The following is a 21,824-nucleotide window of genomic DNA, read 5'->3' as shown; positions in this document are numbered from 1 at the left end:
CTCAAACCAGAGCTGCCTTGCGGTCCGTTTCTAGTTGGTGGCCAGCATTCTGGACAAAATACGTGTTCTGCCATTACTTTGTTTTCATTACCACCAGGATTATGAATGATAAGCATCTTGGAGGTAATTTGTTTCCACTGTGTTAAAAATTCCATTGGAAAGTTGCCTCTCATTGTAACTTATTAAACGCTAAATTGATATCATGTAACAAAAAGCCGAGCACATGGGTGCGTGCACGCACACGCACACACGCACAAACAAACAAAGCCTCTCTGAAGTTTCAGGCACCCCCATGTGAGCTCTAGTTGAAGCCGGCTCTGTTGCCACTTCATAACTCAGAGATAGCATTTCAGTTATTCGTCTAGGTCATGGATTGATGAGAAAAATTTCCTTGAAAATAGTCTGCAAAGAGATCCATATGCTGCATTTAGAGGAAAGAAAGTAGCATTCAAAGATGGTAAAATAATGTTATGAATGAATAGAAATAAAAATGTTTTTAATCAGCTTTGGATAACCTATTATGTTACTTTTTAACACTCAGAAAGAGAAATGCAGAAAAAGTAGCTTTGCAAGAAAAAAATGTGATTTTGCCAAACCACTTTAAGAATAAGATAACATCATCAACCAATAATAGAAGTTGAGGTAAACCAATGTTGCAGTCTCTAAACATCCTTTGATACTCAGGCTGGGAGTTCTTTGGCTTCAGCATTCTGAAATAAACCCTCCATAGCTATTGTATCGCTGCTGTGGTAGTTTGGAAAAGTTTATGTACAGAAATCTGTCAGCATGCTTGGCCTAGGGATAGAGCAGAAAACTGGCAGCATTGACAGAATTGGTTGGATATTAAATGTATATATGTTCCACGTGAATAGCACATATGAGCAGTGTTGGTTGTGTGTGAATGCCAGAATGTGTGAAGGAGTGAAGAGAGAATGGGCTATGAAAGTTCTAAACAGAAAAATACACACAGAGACAAATATTCATAAATTTATGCTGGTGTCCATTCGTTATTATTGTTAATTTGATTTATATGTCACTTTCTGCTCAATAAGCACATAAAAATTACAATAAAACAAGCAAGCAAAAAACTCCACTTCGAATCAGTCAAGAAGGCATAAGGCCTATGTGCTTCCTTAATCAAAAAGATTTATACCAGCAAGGTCCCATTCCTTATGGTAGTCAACTGGGGGCAGGGGATCCCCCGCTCCCATCCCCCCACCCTTACTTACCTGGCCGGCAGTGAGGGAAGCACTTCCTGGAGTGTGCTCCTGAATGGCACAGTGCACTCCACAGCAGATCTATTTGGGCCAATTCTGCCTAAACCATGCTGTATTTGGGCTTGATACAGCTTGAATCGGGCCACTGCAAAGCACAGTAGCACTCCTGCACTCCATAGTGGCCTGATTCAGGCCCAAATCAGGCCCAATTTGGCCTCTGTGGATCATGGAAGCACTCCCAGGGCGACACGTGACCCACGCAATGATGTCACTTCCCAGAAGTGATGTCATCATGCAGGCCAGGAGTGCACGTGTGCAGAGCGCACGCGAGAGGGGCATCAAAAGGTGGGTGCTGGGCCTCCAACCTCCCACCCAGAGGATAGGGGGACCTGAAAACCCTATAGTCAACTAAACAAGTATGATAGTCACTTGGCTTGCCAAAGGGTGATGTTTAAAGCTTATTTTATATTATTTTCATCTCAGTCTTCCTCCAACAAATTTGAGCCATTGTATGTGATTTCAATAAAATCCTATGAGGTACCTGAAGTAGAGACAGACTCAAGATCACCCAATTAGTTTCATTGCTTTGTGGGGATTGGAATCTGGCTCTTGTCCTTCCTCATCTGACACTCTAATTGAATGTAATGGCATCCCAAAAATGTTGAAAGAGAAAATTTAGGTTATCCCCAGTGAAATCACAGGAAGGACCCAACTCCTTTAGGTCCAGATCACATTGTAATCATCAGTTGCAAAAATGCCCCTGATTAATTGATTGAGTATACATCGAGCCATTTATTGGAGTCTGCTCAGTGTCTGCATGTCTGTCACAACAGCACACACATTTGGCTTTCACACATGCACACTGTTTAACACATGCGCAGTTTAGCAAGGGACCATGGGATTTGTATTTTCCCCATGCAAGTAGGTAGCATCATGTTTCTGTTGCTTTAGCATAGTGGTTAAATAGCTGGGCTTTGAATCATCATTCTGCTGGTTCAAATCCCACCACTGTCATGAGCTCAGCAGGAGGCCTTGGGTAAGCCTCTCATCCCCAGCTCCCCAGCTGCATTGTGGAGATAATAATAACACTGACTTTGTTCACCACTCTGAGTAGGGCACTAATCAGTCTAGAAGAGCAGTATATAAATACACTCTTGTTGTTATTATTCTCTCCCCTTCCTAGCTGTACAGTAAGCACTTTTAATACTAATTTTGAAAAATCCGTGTTTTGTTAGTGAATTCACACATTCATTCCATGTTTGTCCAGCAGGGCAAGGATAGATTTTTACCACTCCTTTCTTCCCTCCCTTCTCTACCCTGATGCCTTTCCAGTGCCACTTGATGGAGCTGATTTTTTTTTCTTGCTTCTGGCTCAGCAAGTCTCTTAATTTCTATACCCATGTTGCTTCAGGGCTCCACAGCACAAACATTCTCCACCAAATCTGGAATGACCTGGTTGACCTGGATGCCAGGTCTGTCTGTTATTAAGGCTTGGAGATCAACCAGTTAGTGTGGCTAGTAGTAAAAAAGCTACAGTGCAGCCAATCAAAGATATTTGGGAGGTAGCAAGCCAAGTGTGATGGAGGCAGCTCTTTCTGAACGGATGTTCCCTGCACAAAGATGATGTCTCTTGGGTTGTTCTGAAGCACTTCTGGCTCCCATGTGGTGGGATAAAACCAGGATTGGTGCTTTGATTTGTTGAACAGATACTTTATCAAAAAATGGATGCCAGGAAACTGAGTGGTGGGTGCCATGCCACCCATGGGCACCAGAATGGGGATTGCTGGTCCATGCTGGCTTTCAACAGCCTTGAGCAGTGGTAGGGAAACACAAGCTGATCACATATGTTGCTTTACTTAACCTTGATATAGTAGAGGGGAAAGAGAAGATGTGTGTCCTTGGGAGACGTTCATTTAAAATGGAGAAGCAGTTAGGATAGAGATATTTCCCTTCCCACTCACATCTTCCCCCTGAAATTCCTCCTACTATGTACCACCTGTCTGTGGTACTTGGGCATTGCAAGTCTCCAACTCTGCTTTGCAACTAGAGGTGGGCACAGACTGGGAAAAACTCACAGGCTGTGGGTCCATGGTTCGTGGCATTTCACGGACCATGGACTATGAACTTTTCATGGTCCAGTGCCGGTTCATAAACTGGCCAGTTCGGCGTTTCAGCCTGGCACAGGTTAGCGGCCCACCAGTCAGCTGGAGCAAGGGGGATTTAAATGTTAAAGCACTCCTGGCACTGCTTGCCAGCGGGGTGGGGAAGCGTTAACGGACAACGGACCAACATACGGGCAAAAAGTCCATGGGGTCTGGGAAAAACAGGCGTCCCATGACCCACTGGTTTGCGAACGCTGAATCGACCTGGTCTGTGTTAAATTTTGGTCCATTTTCCATTCCATGTCCACCTCTATTTGCAACAAATACTGGGATAATTGTAGATGCTGCTACAAGACTGTAAGATTTGGGTTGGCCAGAAACTATTATGTAAAAATGTTTTCTCACCAGTGAGATGGGTTTAATATTAGTCTTATAATGAGTCCCCAGCAGAAGATGCCCTGCACTGTTTTGCTTTTATTTCTTATTTGTTCTGATGGTGGACATTTTATTCACTCCAAGGTGGTTTGGGAATAATTGGTAAGGTGATTCACACCATGTCATGAAGGCACAGATGGCAGACCAATGCATCTGCTCATCTGTAGCATAAGTTGAAGAAAAAACGCAGAGAGAATGGAGTGGTAGTGGGGAATGTATCCAGCAGTGGTAGCAGCATAAAAAAACATGTAGTGGGTGGTCCACTGGGAAAGTAACTGGAGATCTGCAGTATGTCCACTACAATCAACAGAAAGACACAATAGAGTCTCCAAAGGGAATTGGGAGGGAAGAACTTGTTTAAATAAAATTGCAAGGTTGTCAGAATGTTAAACTAATTCTCTAATGTTCTGTGCATTGTCTGGGGAACTTAGGCATTGCATCATTTGAAGTACTAAAGCAGTGACAAAATATTTTAATAGCAGTGTTTTGGAAAGTGTTAACATCTCTTTGATCATTTGAAAGACTTGTCTGTGTGTGGTGAAAGCGAAAAATGCTATTAAAGAAAAAGGGACTCTTTCCAAAGCCTGCTTTATTCTCAGCTTTAAATGACTACAGGATGTGATTCTCCCATGCTTGGGTAGACATTTATGCCAATGGCATGTGTAAATCATTACTATTACAATGCAGCAATATCCCACATTTGTTTTTCCTGTTTTGTAAAAATCTGTTCAAGACCCAGTGAAGATTACCAGCTTTTTCTTATTAGCAATCCTTTACCTTTAAAAGCTGTGCTCCAAACAGAAACTCAGCCTGTGCCATTTCCCCCAATGTGCTAACGTGAGGGGGAAAGTTTTACCTGTTGAATTTCTGCTGCTATAGATCTTAAAGGCAAGTCAAAATTAAGCATAGTGGTATGTAAGAAATTTCCCCTTGGGCGTTCTGGCATCTAGGTACCAACTAGGCGATAGAGGAAACTGCTGACAATTCTATGGGTTCAGATTTTAAATGGCAATATCTTCAATGGTGTAACAGTTTTGTAACATTTTTAATTGAGTAGCAGTGATTTTTGAGGGCCTTTTAAAAATGCTTTTATATAACACCAGAGATTCTAATCATACCAGCTCATTTTAATACTTAGAGGCTAGGCTCTTAAGTCACATATATCATAAATCCATCTGAATGTAGAAAAAGGTGATGCTTCATTTCTCTTCCCGGATCTATCTGCAGCCTTTAACTGAGTAGATCATGCCATCCTGTTGAGGCAATTGAAGGGAGAAGTGAGCATCAAGGGATGTGCCTTGGACTGCTTTAAACCCTTCCTCATGGAATGGACTCAAAGGGTTGTTGCTGGAGACCAGCTATGTTTAAGGTGGGAATTACCTTGTGCATTTCCACAGGGCACAATCTTATCCCCTATGTTATTCAACCTCAATGTAAAGCCTTTAGGAGAAATCAGTCATAGCAATGGAATTGGATGTCATCAATACACGGAAAACACCCAGCTGTTTATATCTCAGTATCCAAATCCTCTGGTTGTGCAGTAGAGGCCCTCAGATGGTTAAAAGCTAACAGATTGAAACTGAATCCAGACAAGACATAAGTGATTGGTTGGGAAGGTGGAGATATTGAAAGACATTGTACTCCCTACTTTTGATGGGATTCAACTCTTGAAGTTAAGAGCCTGGGGGTTATATTAGGCCCAGTACTGCTGCTAGAAAAGCAAGTTAATGCAACTGCAAAAAGTGCCATCTACAAATCAGTCTAGCTAAGAAGATGCTCCCCTACATTGACATGGCTGATTTGGCCACCAGGATCTATGGCTTGATAACATCAAGACTTGACTCCTGTAATGCACTCTACATAAGTCTTCTCTTGACATCATCTCAGAGACTCTGGTTGCTGCAGAATGCTGCCACTCATTATCAGGAACCAGGTGGAGCATGCATATTACACCCATTCTGCGGTCACTCCATTGGCGATCCATCGCTTATTGGACTCAATTCAAGGTTTTGGCTATCACATACAAAGCCCTTCATGGCCTTGGTCCTTCCTATCTATGGAACTGCCTATCTCCATATGCTCCACCATGGCAGCTTCACTCATCTGAACAGGGCCTTCTGCAGCTACCACCCTGCAGTTGGGCAAAATCGACAGCTGTCTGTATATGTGCATTCTCTGTCATGGCCCCCACCTTATGGGATGACCTGCCTGAAGAATTCAGGAAGCCCCCACTCTCCAGGCTTTCCATAAACTGTGCAAAACTGGGTTATTCAAGATGGCCTTCTTACACAGGTACTAGGGCTGTGCTCTAAGTAAATGGTTTAGAGAGATGTAGTATACCACTATATATTGCCTGTTGCTGCAAGTATGCTCCCACTGGATAGTTTTGTGTTATTTAATATGTCATATCAATCTGCTTATGACTTATTTCAGCATTTTTTCCAGCTTTGTATTGGATTTCTGCTTGTTTACAAGTTTCTGTTATCTTTACCCAATTTTATTATTTATTGAATGTTCCAGTCAATGATCATTTAGACTTATATTACTATATAACTGAGTAAGCATGTTTCAGACAACTCACTTTATACCCTAGTGCACCACCAGAGGGGGCTGCCACAGAGGAAAGCCCAGGTAACTCACCATATCACTCCAGAAAACATGCCATGGTGGGAAGTCCAGGCAGGGAACAGGAGCAGAGTAGCTGGCAATGCCTTTCCCACACTGTAACTCACTGGTATTAGGTGTGGAGCAGGTGGCAATGCCCCCCCCTTTAACCCAGCTGATATTATGAGTGGAGAAGGTGGCAATGCACACAACCACCTTAACTCAGCTGGTATTAGTACTGGTATAAATCACAGAGGGAAACCACACCCACAGGAAACGATTTAGCAATTAATAAAAATTTGTAATTATTTAGTGCAATAAAAAGTGCAGAGTGCTACTAATTCATAAATACTTCCATAAATACATTCATAAATACAGGGGACAATAGTTCATTCTTAACAGTCATACAAAAAGACCTAATCAAATAACTAATTCCGGGTACCTAGCAGTCTTGATACAAATACCTCCATTCATCAAACCAATTTCAATACATAAATGCAGAAATTTTCTACTTTTCTTAGTCCTTCAATACGGTAGGATTATCAAAACTGCAATGAGGTTTGTTTCAACTCAGTGTTCTTGCAAGAGTGGAACCATTCAGCCCTTGTCGATCCTTCAGCCTATTGAGGTGTTAATAGCTGCAGTAAAATAAATTTCCAAATAACGTCCTTCCCATCAAGGTGCAAAGTGTCAATATATCTATATATTAAGGCATGAGATTCAACAGTATTATCATATCATATCATATCATCCTCAATACATGTGCAAATATACAACAAGTGCATTCCTAGTATTCATAATACATCCAAAAGTCCAAAGTCTCTTAGTCCAATTCAAACAAGGGACTCAGTGCCCTATTCCAATGCTTTTTTAGGAACAAGGTGGACGCTCCAGGTGTAAACAAAATGGTAAGTTTGTAACCAATACTGGTTTTTTTTCTTTTCAGGTGTCACTCAGGATGTAACATCAAGGATCCAACAGAGAACAGCCCTTCATCATCAAGACTTCCTCAGGGGCTGTGGGATCGCCTGAATGAGTACAAATGTGTCTTAAGACCCAGAGAATGATGTGGATGCTATAGAGCAAATAGAGCCTGATATGATATGATAATACTGTTGAATCTCATGCCTTAATATATAGATATATTTTTCCACTTCCTGGGTGGGTTTCCACTTTCTCCAAAACAAGACAAGTAGCTGATTGTTTTACAGACTATGAATTGTTAATATAAAAAAATTAGACTAAAGCAGAAGAGAAACACTACAAGAATCATAGTGCTGAAATACAATCTAAATAACATTCCTGAAGAATTTAAAGTCCAAGTAAAGAACAGATTTATAATACTAAGTTACATTGACTATGTACTGGAAGAACTGTGGACTGAAAAAAAAAGAATATTTGACGAAAAAACAGAAATCTTAGAAAGTGAAGTGAAAGCTGCACTCAAAGAAATTGGGAGAAACAAATCATCTGGACTACATGGTATACCAACAAAACTATTTCAAGCTACAGAAACTGAGTCCATCAGAATCTTAAGAAGAATATGTTAACAAATATGGAAAACAAAACAGTGGTCCACAGGCTGGAAATGTCACTCTACATTCCAATTCTGAAAAAAAAGATGCCAGACAGTGCAGCAACTATCAGACTGTCACATTAATTTTCCAAGCACAGTGATGCTTTAAATTCTACAAGAAAAACACTTACCTTTGGGTTGATGTCTGAGCCAAGGAATAGAAAATCTTTTAACAATTTCAGTTTCTTCATTGTCAACCTTAAAATTGTGTAATTCCTCAGTAGTCATCATTACTTTTGTATAAACGGAGACTCCGACCAAGAAATCAGAAGGAGACTGAGACTTTGAAGGGGAGCCATGAAGGAAACAGAAAAGAACTTTAATGGTAAGAATGTGTCTTTGGGGATCAAGATTAAGATAATCCACACTATGGTATTCCCCGTTACTATATATGGATGTGAAAGTTGGACACTGAAGAAAGTGGACAGGAAGAAAATTGATTCATTTGAAATGACTTTATTCACAATTCTGATTGTGGCACTAATCTGTCCAGAAGAGCAGCGTACAAGCAGACTGTTGTTGTTATTTTCATCATCATCATCATTCTTATTTTTGAATAAAGATTTTTATTGGGTAGGTTGACATACATAATCCATAATATAACTGTATATTATATATATATATATAATATATTCTGAACATATATATAATATATATATAATATAATATATATATAATATATATATTCTGAATATATGTGTCCCCACCCCTCCCCCCTCCCCCTTTTCTTTTAAGACTATAACCTATTTATTTCTTATCATTAACTCTGTTCTATTATTTGTCCCTATTATCATAGGTAAAGCTCATATATATTCTCTATAAATCTTAGTTACTATCCAGAGACCACAGTTGTCCTTTCACATCCCAGTTATTTTCCAAATAGTCTTTAAATTTTCCCCAGTCACTTAAAAATTCACTGGGACTTTGTTCTTTCAACTTTCTTGTCATTTTGTCCATCTCTGCCATGTACAACAGTTTTTGAATCCAATCTTCAATTTCTGGTATCTCTTCTTGCTTCCAATATTGTGCATATAGTAATCTTGCTGCCACCGTCATGTAGAATACCAATGTCCTGTCTCTTACATTGACTTTATCTATATTTAATCCTAGTAATAGCAGTTCAGGGCTCTTCAGCAACTTACTTCATCATCATCATTATTATTACTATTAAATGTGGTGCTGGCAGAGAGTGGTGCAATTATCATGGATGGCAACAAAGACAAATAAGTGGGCTCGAGAGCAAATTGAGCCTGAATTCTCCCTAGAAACTAAAATGATAAATCTGAGGCTATTGTGCTGTGGTCACATAATGAAAATAATCACTAGAAAAATCAACAATGTAGGAAAAATTGAAGGCAGTAGGAAAAGAAGTAGACCCAAAATAAGATGGCTTTACTCAATAAAGGAAGCCACAGTCTTCAGTTTTCAGGATCTGAACAAAGCTGTTGATGATAGGATGTTTTGGAGTTTTTTCATTCATAGACCATATGTTGGAAGCAACCAGGATCTTCCCTATGAGGAAAGGCTGACGAGTCTGGACCTTTTTAATCTAGAAAAGAGGTGACTAAGGGAGAACATGATAGAGGTTTATAAAATTATGCATGGGATGGAGAAAGTAGACATAAACAGCTTTTTCTCCCTCTCTCATAATACCAGAACTCAGTGTCACCCTTATGGCCTATAGTTTTAGTACAGAAATAAGGAAATACTTCCTTGCTTAATGAGTAATTAAATTGTGAATACTTCCTTATACTGAATCAGACCATTGGTCTATCAAAGTCAATCTTGTTAACTCTGACTGGCAGTGGGTTTCCTGGGTTTCAGGCAGAGGTCTTTCTCACCACTTACTACATGATCCTTTTAACTGAAGATGATAGGGGTAGACCTGGGCCCTTCTACATGCCAAGCAGATGGTCTACCACTGAGCAAAACTTCCTCCCTCATCAACTCATATTGACACTTTTAGCCCCACTTAACACTTATAAGCCCCACTTATTATTTTTCTTTGGGATTCCAGGTTTGCCTGCAATTTTAGAGTTCTGGCTACAAGCAGAATTGTTCCATGATGTGCAGGATGGTCACATATATGCAAGACAGAATTAAAGCCATACCTTATGTTGCATCCAGCAACCTGCCTAGTTGTAGATGATTAGGCTTCCTGTGATCTGCAGTGGTTTTGTACTGATAAGTATATCTATACCTATGAATTAAAGTTACAATAATTTTAAGCCAGCTCACCCTTAAAGATGCAAATGAGAGGATTAGAGTAGTGTAGTTATGCCCTGTGCATCAGGTCATTTGAATTTATAATTGTGAATGGAGTAAACTGTCATGAATTATGAATACAAATGTGGAATTGGCGACCTGTATCTTCCCTTATATATCACAACATTCTACTATATAAAAGACTAACCATGTTCCAGACAACTCACTTCCTACCCTAGTGTGCCTCCAGAGGGCGCTTCTGTGGAGGGAAGCCCAGAAGAGGCAGCCCGTCCCTCCGAGAGACAGCCAGGGAGGGAAGCCCAAGCTGGGATCAGGCACAGACCAGGTGACAATGTCCGCCCCTCACCCTTCACCCAGCTATTATCAGGAGCAGAGCAGGTGACAATCCCTGCCCCCCACCTTCACCCAGCTGGGATCAGGAGCAGAACAGGTGGTAAAGCAAGCCTTCCCTTCACCCAGCTGGAATCAGGAGTAGAGCAGGTGGCAATGCCCACCCGCCACCTTCACCCAGCTGGGATCAAGCATGGAGCAGGGAGTGATGCCTGCCCCCTGCCTTCACCCAGCTGGGATCAGGACAGGAGCAGAGCAAGTGGCAATGCCCCCCCTACCCTCACCCAGCTGGGATAGGAGTGGTACACAATGAAGCCACCCTCGGGTATAGCTAAATCCTGAAATAGGTTACCACCCACCGAGGAAGGGATGCCCAGGCTGGGGTCAGGCATGGAGCAGGAGACAGTGCCTGCCCCCTGCCTTCACCCAGCTGGGATCAGGAGCAGAACAAGTGGCAATGTCCGCCCCCTGCCTTCATGAAGCTGGGGGCAGGAGCGGAGCAGTTGGTGATGCTTGCACCTTGCCATTACTCAGCTGGGGAGCAGGAGTGGAGCAGGTAGCAATGCAAGCCTCCCCTTCACTCAGCAGGGATCAGAAGCAGAGCAGGTGGCAATGTCTGCCTGCCACCTTCACCTAGCTGGGATGAGGAGTGGAGCAGGTAGCAATGCCCACCCCCCTTCAATTCGCCAGAATCAGGTGCAGAGCAGGAAGCAATGACCACACCCACCTTCATCCAGCCAGGATCAGGAGCAGAGCAGGTGGCAATGCCTGTCCCCCCTTCACCCGGAAGGTATCAAGCATGGAGAAGGTGGCATTGCCCCCCTTCACATGGCCAGGATCAGGCATGGAGAAGGTGGTAGTGCTTGCCCCCTGTCTTCACCCAACTGGGATCAGGAGTGGTGCAGGTGGCAATTCCCAGCCCGCATCTTCACCTGGCTAGGATCAGGCACAGAGCAGGAGGCAATGTCCAACCCCTCTTCACCTGGCTGGGATCAGGAACGGAGCAGGCAGCAATGCCCACCCCCTGCCTTCACCCAGCCGGGATGAGGTGCAGAGCAGGAGGCAATGTCCACCTCCCCTTTCACCTGGCTGGGATCAGTAGTGGAGCACGTGGCAATTCTCGCCACACCTTCACCCAGAGTGAAGCAGGTGGCAATGTGTACCCCTGGCTTCACCTGTCCAGGATCAATCACAAAGGAGGAGGTAATGCCCGCCCGCCCACCCTCCCCTTTCTAGAGCTCGTTGTATTTTTTCCCACAACGGGCTTTGTTACTAGTGTTTAATATTTGTTGATAGCATTTCTATGCTTTGCTTCATTGGCTCCCTTTGTGTGTGTGTGTGTGTGTGTGTGTTGTGGGGGAGGGGAATGCTAAACACAATGTCTTGTTGTAATACATTTTCCCCAATACATGTTCCATGACATGCCATTTGGGCTGGAACAAAATGCTTCTCTAGGGTTGGGTATAAATTAACTGTAGCCAAGACAATCAAAACTCAGCCTTCATTGCACTGTGGACTGGAAATCCTATTACGTTTGAGCCTCTGCTTGCTTCTTCTGTGATTATAGAAGCATTCCAATGAGAATTCAAAGTATGAAGTACAAACAATTCTGCAGGAGTTCCCTTTTTGCTCAAAACGTACCATCACAACCAGCATTAATTTCTGTTCCAGTTCATGGCTTACTTTAAGTAGAAGTTGCCAACTGAGCTAAATTGCTTGCTGGCTTGTTGAGGATAAAACATACCCTTTGTGGAGCAATAAGGAGAGGGCAATGCAATCAAACTTCCGTGGCAGAGTGGGGATTCAAACCTGGGTCTGCCAGATCCTAGTCTCACATTTTGTCCACTACACCATGTTGGCTCTCAGCCCAATAGTTTCTTTATAGGAGCAACAATCGTGGCCGTGCTTCTGCTGTAAGCAAACTGTGTTTTCCCATCATTTAACTTAAGGGACCTTAAGAAGCAGAAAAAAGAAGCCGCTACAGCACGGCCACAACCTGTGCTTTCACTATGCCTGCCACAGCCACCAAGGTTCTAGTTTTCATCCAATGTAAGAGTAGGTGAAGGAACTGATGGATGTAACATTTGGCACCTTTCATTGCTGCTTAAGTGTGGCCACTAGTGATGAAATTAGCATATAATGGGCTTGTAATAAAAAAAAAAATCTCTGCTTTTAATATTCATTTTTCTTATGAGTTGGAAACCTTTATCCTGAAATTCTTATGCTGTTGATTTAATGACCAGACATATTTTGAGCTGCTGTCCTACATTTGTACCTACATAGTCTGCATTCATCAAACCAGCCAAAAGGTGATTACTTTAACCCCTTACGCTGTCCTGATCAGAGTGTGTCCTTTGTTCCTGAGACCTAAAGTTGATTTGCAATCAGTTAAAATTTGCAGAAGAATTGTTAGGGCCAGAAAGAAGCTGAGACCCAGTGCAAATGACCTGAAAGAGTGATCAGGCCTCTGCAAAATCCACTCTGGACCAGCAGGATTTTCTCCCAAAGGTAAGGGAAACACAGAGAAAGCCAGGCAGTAAGTTCTTGGATACAAAAGTAATGTTTATTAAGCGTACGCTAAGAAAATTCAAAAGCACCACATTGTATTCCACTCATACACACTCACACTCGGGCACATCTCCACACATACTGAGACTGGCTTTAGATGCAGCTGATACAATTCAAATCGGAGAAGCGTAACAGGTGGTAAAGGAGATTCTGCAGCTCCTTTGCCCTTTGTTGGGTTTTATACTCCTTTCCGTCTCAGACCCCTCATAGGTTGCACCCTCTGCCTTTCTAGGAATGGAGTAATTAGCCAAATCCTGGTGTATAGTATAACAGCTTTCTGTTTGGGACAGCCTGGTGAAAAATTTCCTTTCCCTCTTATCAGACAGTTGTGGTTGGTTGATTCTGGAGAGTGGGTATAATGCCATAGAGTCCACTCCCCAAAGCAGCCATTTTCTCCGGGAGAACCAATCTCTATAGTCTACAGACCAGTTGTAATTCTGGGAGATCAGCAGGCCCCACCTGGAGACTGGCAATCATATCTGGGGCATTTTCAGTATCTTGGCCAGAGGCTAGCTAGTACACTAGCCAAGAGGGGCTGAAGTTGGGGAGAAGGCAGTCATGCGCACACAGTCTCTGCAAATTGGAACATCTTCTGCTTTTGTAGCTTGTGTTAGTTGCAAACAATGGAAAAGACTCATCTGCTTGTTATGGCTTGTCTTCACACAGCCTTCAAGTGGATACAATCACACCCAGCCACACTCACCCACGCACTCATGATGACTTCAGCCTAGGATTCCATAAAACAAGGATCAGCTAATAATAGGAAGCAAATAAATTCTGTTACTCTGGGTGCAAGCTAGCATTACATGTAGGTTAGAATAAAGTATAAATTTAAGCAGGGTTATTAATATATATATATTTTAATCCGGAAGCTGTAAGCTCAAAACTCCTTCTGGTTTCTCACACTTTCCCTGTTGAGGTTTTTAACTCAGGACTCATTTATAATTTGAAGTTATGACTGCACAAGTCATATTGTCGTAAAGTTGCACTATAGATGTTGGATGTAGTCTTTAAAATATATATATGCCTTCATTTGGTAATGAAACACAAAGGATCATTGGGCTCATGATGAATCACTGCTAATGAGAAATACTTGTAGGAGATTATATTCACTGCATAAAATCACTCAATGTGCAATCCTAAGGGGAGGTTTGGAAAGTGTATAGGGAGAGGATGTAAATGGCATTTACATGGGCATAACACCTTCTTTGCCAGTGTTCGCCCAAGGTGCACTACTGCAGATGTGGCGCCACTGGCAGACACGCTTGGTGGCTGGGCAGAGGTGGCTCAAGGTCCTGTGCTGGCGGTGGAGGGAGTGGCGCAGTGGGTGGGCCGCAAGTTAATTGGCTTCCAAAGCCACTCCAGGCCTGGGAACGCTCCCTGCAGTGGCAGAAAGTTACTCCACAAAAAAAAGAGGCATAGCCCATAGATGCCCATTGAACGGGAAAACTTGGGCCATCCTCCTGGTGCCCGGCCCTGCCCATGCAGACTGAATGAGGCATAGGATGCCAACTAACATGGGAACCAATCTGCATGTGCTTCTGGGGTGGGCAAGCACCTCTCCCCGCACCCAGTCAACTGCCCACACACCCTACATAACCTCCATCTGCACTGCTCATGAACTCAGGTAAGTAGGTGTTGGCTGGAAGCTCTGCCCAGCAGCCTTCTGCCATGGGGACTTTGTGCGCAAGGTGGGAGAGTAGGTATACATGGGAGGCCAAGGTCATGAGTGCACTGGGGGGACTTAGCAGAAAATTGTGAGCACTTTGTACTTGCTCAAGGGAAGCAGAGCAAAGTTCAGAATGTCTGACTAACAAGAACCACCCAAGTCCCCTTGCAGGTTATCTGACTCTGGAATCCCAGCTCCAGAAGAGGCAAGGGAGCACTGACAGATAAGAAGGAGGTGGGGTGGGAATCACTGATTTGTGCCAGCTGCCCTCCTCACTTGAACCCTCCCAAATGCCAGCCTCTGCAGGTGAGGCTCGCCGGTGGGGAGCTTGCCACAGATACAGTTGCCCAGGAAACTGCTCTTGCTACAGCCATTTGGGGAGGCACCATTTGGGGGCTCTGTTCAGACTCCCTCAGCTGAGGCCCTTCCCGGCAGAGGAGGAAGTGTAGCCGCAGGTCAGGTTGACAGGGTGTTCATAACTCCCTGTTGATGGAGGGTGCTCAGACCCTTGACTTTCTCCCTCACAGGATAAGGCGATTCTGATGCACAGCGCTTTCTCACCAGAGGGTCATGCATCATCTGGTTGTGAGCTGGACCTGTGATACTGGAGCTGCCACAACTGCTCTCACCCATGGACACTCCCCCCCCCCCGAACGTGGCAGACTGTGCTGGGCCTCATACAGGGCTGGGTCTCTTGCCACACATGTCTCTTTCCCTTGCAAGCAGGTCACAACAACTCGTCAGGGAGGCCAAGGAGCATGGCTGTTCCAGCCCCTCGTAATTCTCCACGAGTGCCATTCAGGTCCAACCCAGGTAGCAGTTTCCCAAGGCAGCCTGCATCTCAACCCCACCCCTGCGAGGGCAGGACAAGGGATGGATTTTGTGGTGCTGACTGCTGCGCGAACTGCCTTTGCTCCCTTTCCAGCTAAGAGACATTGGCAGGAAACATGTCCAGAGAACCTCTTCACCTTTTCCAGTTTAATAAAATATGTGTTTCAGGAGGGGCATGTGGGCCAATTGTAAAAACCAAACTCAGGGTTATATAAATCTGCTTCAAAGAAATAAGAGATCTACTTTGTTTATTCCAAGAGAATCAACCGTTGAAACTACACATGGTTAAAAAAATATATTCATCTGAGCTCTTAGCATCTGGAGGGTCTGTATTTAGTATCCAGTTGTATGGGGTGAGAATAGCTTAGGTTGCTTACAATACCACACAACCTGCTCAGTTATTGATAGGGAATTGAAATGCAAATGACGAAATGTTCTTTAGCATGTAGAGTCAGGCAGCAACTCTCCCTGTGGTGCTTCTTCTTAAACTGATCCATTCACCCAGCCGACAGTTTGATGGAATTGACTATAAAGATTGGACCAGGCAATTAGCACCACTGTTGCTGGAGGAGATCTTCTTCTGTGTGTAGAACAGGGTTACTAACTTCAAGGTAGTGCCTGCAGTTCTCATGGAATTGGAATTCATTTCCAGACTATAAAGATCAGTTCACCTGTAGAAAACGGCAGTTTTGGAGGGCAGACTCTATGGAATTAAATTGCCCCCAAATCTACAGCAATTTCCCCAGCTTGAGTGGGCAACTCTAGCATCAGAACTGGGCATCATCTCTTTGTAGATCCCTTTTTGGACATAAAATTCTCTTTCTTGTAAACCTACCACCTCATTTATCACTGTCATTATTTTCTCCACAACCAAGTTTTGTGACTTTTCATCAACTTAAGACCCCTTTCCTACTCTGTTTCTCCTTCGTCCTCATTTCTGTTCATTATGTTTCTTCTCGTTTCCTTACCTTTATTTCCTTCCGTCCTCTGCCTTTTCAGCATAAGGGCAAAGGTATAAAGGGTCTTCTTTTATGAAAAGGTATTGACCACGGAAAAATCCCAGATTTAGGGATTCTAGATACGTAGGATAACTTGATACAGTAGAATACAGTTCTCCTGTGTTCTTATCAGTTCATACAGGAGATAATTTTTGTTATAGATGAAGGAAAAATACAATTGCTGAAATTTCCATATAGCTGTTAAAAATATAAGCAAAGACCTCCTTTATATCAGGTGACTCTAACTTCAGCACAGAGAGCTCTACTAAATACACAGAACAACTTTTCTCTTTTCAAATTAACAGATCTTTAAACTATTGACATCACCAGCATTGTGAGATGGAAAGGTCATGTTGACGGTGTGCCAACATAAGGAAGTAGCCAAATCATGGCAGTGCTGAGAAGAATTATCCATTTCATGCCGCTGTAGATTCTGGATACTGTTGAACGTTTAGATTTTGATCCGAGACAATTACTAATTAATGTGTGACATTTGGTTTTTGGTAGTCTATACCAATTTGTAAACTGTGCCAGGTTGCTAAATAACAACCATTGGAATTGGTGCCACCTCAATTTTTAAATTATGGTAACAAAAAAAAAAGTTAATAGATATTTTGCTGATTGGAGCTGTTACTTAACTGCTTTGGATAACAGGAATTATCATGGAGTTCACTGTTAACATTTTTCTGTTTTTCAAGTTGCATATTTTGTATGTGTTAATTTTTAAACTAACTCTGCCTTAATTGTGTGTGTTCGAGTATATGCACACACGCACAGACAAATTATTGTGTAGGCTTATAATTTCCAGTGATGTATGATAGTCAAACCATTTGGGGAAAGATACAATTATTATCACAGTTAGGCATGTTGTACTCTCAAGGATGTTAATCCCGGTATAAATTTCATTCTATATTTCTTCCTCTATTGCCTTGGGTTTTTCACTTGGTGATTGAAGTTCCAAGAATCTTCTCTGAGGCTAGTTCCCATTTCATTGTGCAAAAGAAGCATACCGTAGAAAGATAAAAAATCATATCAAAGGTAATTAGACAAAAGGTCAGTGTACATTTTTCTTCCCTGTATATATTTGCAGCATTATCATCACCTAAGTGTCTCTTACTTACATTTATGTTGTGACACTGTAAAAGCTATTTCAGCTGCTCTGTTGTGATGGCTGCTATTTATGGAACATAAAAGGATACAAAAAGGTTTATAAAGACCAGGGTAGGATCAGATAAAGAAAATGGGAGAGAAACAGGCATCTTGGGATGGTAACTACCCTGCCATGTACTGACAGGGAGGTTGTATATTTTTAGAATATACTGGAAGGAATGGTGCTTTTACTTAGGTTTTTATGGTTTACCATGAGATGCAATTTTCTGGCCTTATATGCAGTTGTAACAAAAGTCAGAGAGATTTTATGATAGCTGCCAGAGTTCATAAATGATGGCATACACTAAAATATTTATAGAACTGTAAAATCTTGATTTCTCTCTGGTTTAGCAGATGGGGCCCTAAAACCAGTTTCTGGATTGTCACATTTCTTTACCCTCTGATGACAAAGAAGTCTATTATCACTCCTGCCTTCTCCACACACCCCCACCCTGCTCCCAAAACTAGCAAACGAGTTCACTAGTGTAATCAAGAGTGCACATTCCATACATTTATCTACACAAGGGTAAGATATTGAGAGATGTCACCAATACAAGATGCATAATTATTCCAATCAACCTCCATATCACTAAAAATCCAGGATTTGTGCATGTACCTCAAACAAACAGCCATTTGTTTGTTTGTTTTATACCTTATGGCATAATTGTACACAAAGGAGATCAGTGGGAAATTTTCTTTCCAAATCCCTACACTGCATCCTAAACAATAGAGATAAATCTTACTTAAATGCCAAGACTCGTCTGCCTCAGTACCTTATGTATTATTACAGCTATTTGTGTTTGCTCTGGAGGGTGTAATGAATTCTTATAATGCTGCTGAAGGTGGTTCCAGTTAAAGAGAAATGGAGAAAAACTTTGGTATGTGGGTTAAGAAATCACTATTAGGAAAGTTGTTTTATATCTGTATCAGTGAAGAAGACAAATGCTGACAGAAAACAAAAATGTGTCTGAAATCATATATCTATCTTCTGTAATGTTATAGACCTGTTACAGACCGTAAAGAATCTTACTATTTATCCTTTTAAAAATTCATATTAATATTAGGAAAGATAAAAATGTTTGATCGCAGGAACAACTATATTGTCACCAATGATCAGCCAATAATAATAATAATATTTGATTTATACACCACCCTTCAGGACAACTTAATGCCCACTCAGAGCAGGTTTACAAAGTATGTCATTATTATCCCACAACATACAAAGTATGTCATTATTATCCCCTGTGAGGTGGGTGGGGCTGAGAGAGCTTCAGAGAGCTGTGACTGACCCAAGGTCACCCAGCTGGCTTCAAGTGGAGGAGCAGGGAATAAAACCCAGTTCTCCAGATTAGAGTCTCGCACTCTTTACCACTACACCAAACTGGCTCTCTCTACTGAATAGGATTCAATAGTTCTCTTTCTCTTTCTTTAATTCCATTCCTCAAATTCTTATTTTCTCTGCATTCTGTTGCCAATGACCTATCACATTCTAGAATGAGTGAAAGCTGATGCAGGGCTGGGCAGTTGAAAGGGAATGTTACTGCATTCATTTAACCTTTCAACTAAAGTGATAACATTTTGGTACGTTACAGAGGTTTCGTTTTAAAGGAAAGATACTTAGCTATGCTGCATATCGGTCTGCCCCAACATGACAGTCTTTACCAATGATCAACAATGTGGTGCCAGCCAGTGGGTTTCCTAGCACCCACTTGCTTTTTCAGCAAAGCATCTAGAGTGAAGAACTGGTCTTGGTTTTCCTTTACTTCATTGGAATAGTTGGTGCTTCAGAATAATCCAGGAAGTTTAATCTTTGCATCTGCAGGGAGGACCCATTTAGGAAGAGCTAGCTTCTTCATAGGAACATGCTTGGCTTGTAACCTCTCAATAGTTTCTGACTGGCCCCAGAATCCCATTGCAGCCATTTTGAGCTTGTCACCTGTGGCAGCCATTTTATGGTGGTGCCCACTCCCTACTCTCAAAATTTCAAAAAGTTTCCAAAGTCTCAACAAGATTGGGACCCATGGCATATAATCCTAACCTTGTGCAAATTTATTTCACAAAATTCAATATGATATATTTCTAAGTAACTATACACAGTACTACACACTTAGCAAAAGTATGTAAAGCAGTTTGGATGTCATGTGACTCTATTGTTAGCGAATAATTTATGTGAATTACTTTGATTATTCTTCCACTTGTACCAGTCAGTGTAGCAATGCTTGAAAGATGGAGGTGGACAATTTGTTGCAGGTAAGTAATCTACACAGTGTGCCAGATATCAAAAGAGGAGAAGGCTATTCATCTCCCTGAAGGTATCCAGTTAAAGAAAGGCGTTGGGGTACATACGCCAAATGCTCAAGGTATGAAAAGTGTGTTTTAGTGCTCCAGGCTGTTGCTGTGCTGGAGGAAAGGGAAGTGCCTTGCTCAAGTTGTTAAAAAAAAATGAGGCACGCTTTTGGAAGTTTGATTTTGAATCTGAAAGGGTGATCCAGGGTTCAGATATGGGCAAAGAACTTGGTGGCAATATTGTTTGAAGCAGAGCCCACATGAACCACTGAAATTTGGATGCTGCTTGCTGTAGTGGATGGTGCAAGTCTTCATACTGTAACTGTACATTTCTCATGGCCAAGCTACAAGTGACGAATGACACTTGAACGGCAAGTGAACAGACTCACGTGTATTCCTCCCTGTTCACTTGCCGTTCAAGTGTCATTTGTCACTTGTAGCTTTGCCCTCAGTTGGAGGTCTTTCCTTCAAGCCTATGTGCATGGTTTCCAAATCAGCAATTCATGGTTAAGCAAAGAGTTCGAAGAACTGGGCCAGAAGGAGGAAATCCTGCACCAAAACTGTCTCATGTAAAACCAATGACAGTCAGTGAGATGTGGCAGGACAGTGCCCTAGGGACCTGAAAAATAGTTCTTAGTAAGATTTAGGTTATATCATTAACTCTATATTTTGTAAAATAGTAAAGAGTCCAGTAGCACCTTAAAGACTAACCAACTTTATTGTAGCATAAGCTTTCAAGAATCACAGTTCTCTTCGTCAGATGCATTTCTGTCCTTCAAGATTACTGGGAGTTAAATTCATGTTCAACACTGCTGATTCAAAGCTATTCTAAGTATTTGATATTCAGGCACACTACACTCGTCTCCACCACCACCACACAGTAAATAGTAATCAACCGTTTTAATTAAATTACACCTACATTACTTAGGTATATTACTATTTACTTCTTTTGTAGATGTGCCTAAAATTCCCCCATGTTAAATCCCAGGAGCATACGATTTCTCCACTTGCTCTTCAATAAGAAATTTGAAAGCTACAGTTTACTAGTAGTAATGTATGTTTGCCTCTGCTTCTTCTTTCTTCTCTGTACTGGTTTAGGATTTAACAATTTAGGGCAGCAATATTGACCAGTGCCTCCAGCCCTTTCATGTGAACACTTTAGGAGATGTATAGCGTTCAGTTCTTTCTGGCAATGGCCAAAGTTCCAGTGGTTCCAGTGTTGGTGCCATGCTCTCTTCTTGTCTTGCAGAGATTCTTCAGTGTGCTTTGGTGTGTTGAACAGTCGTTACCCAATCATTTGCAATGATTTCCAAAGTCATTATAAATGCTTCATAAAACAAAGATCTGGGGCAGTGGTGCAGCATTCACCTAAAAATGTAGAATGTGAGCTCTTCATCTGAGACAAAAGCCCACAGGTTGAATATAAACGCAAAGGAGGCTACATGGTTCAATCTTCACTTGCTGATGCAATCTAGATGATGACAACTATTGGCACTTTTAAGCACTGAACTCACTTGCTTCTGTATATGGATAATATCTATTCCTGTATGCCGAAGAGCTTGTTTGGGAGACAGATAATGGGCTAGGATTTCTGTTCTGGTTTCAAACATCCCAGGAAGTGAAATAATTACATTACTTCCTGCAGTGGAGCACATCTCATACTATTCTACAGCATAGCTACACAGAACACAAGTTCCACAGTCGGAAGCTGTTCTGATTATACTAATCACTTTTGTGTAGCTTCAGCAAATTCTTTCTCCCTCAGTCTCCTTTTAGAAGCTATAAGACCAATGCTCCCATTAACCCATTTCTTGGAACAATGCATCATTGGCA

This window comes from Eublepharis macularius, chromosome 7 (assembly GCF_028583425.1).
Source record: "Eublepharis macularius isolate TG4126 chromosome 7, MPM_Emac_v1.0, whole genome shotgun sequence".
NCBI lineage: Eukaryota > Metazoa > Chordata > Lepidosauria > Squamata > Eublepharidae > Eublepharis > Eublepharis macularius.
The sequence above is the reverse complement of the archived record's forward strand: the minus strand, read 5'-3'. Positions refer to the sequence as shown.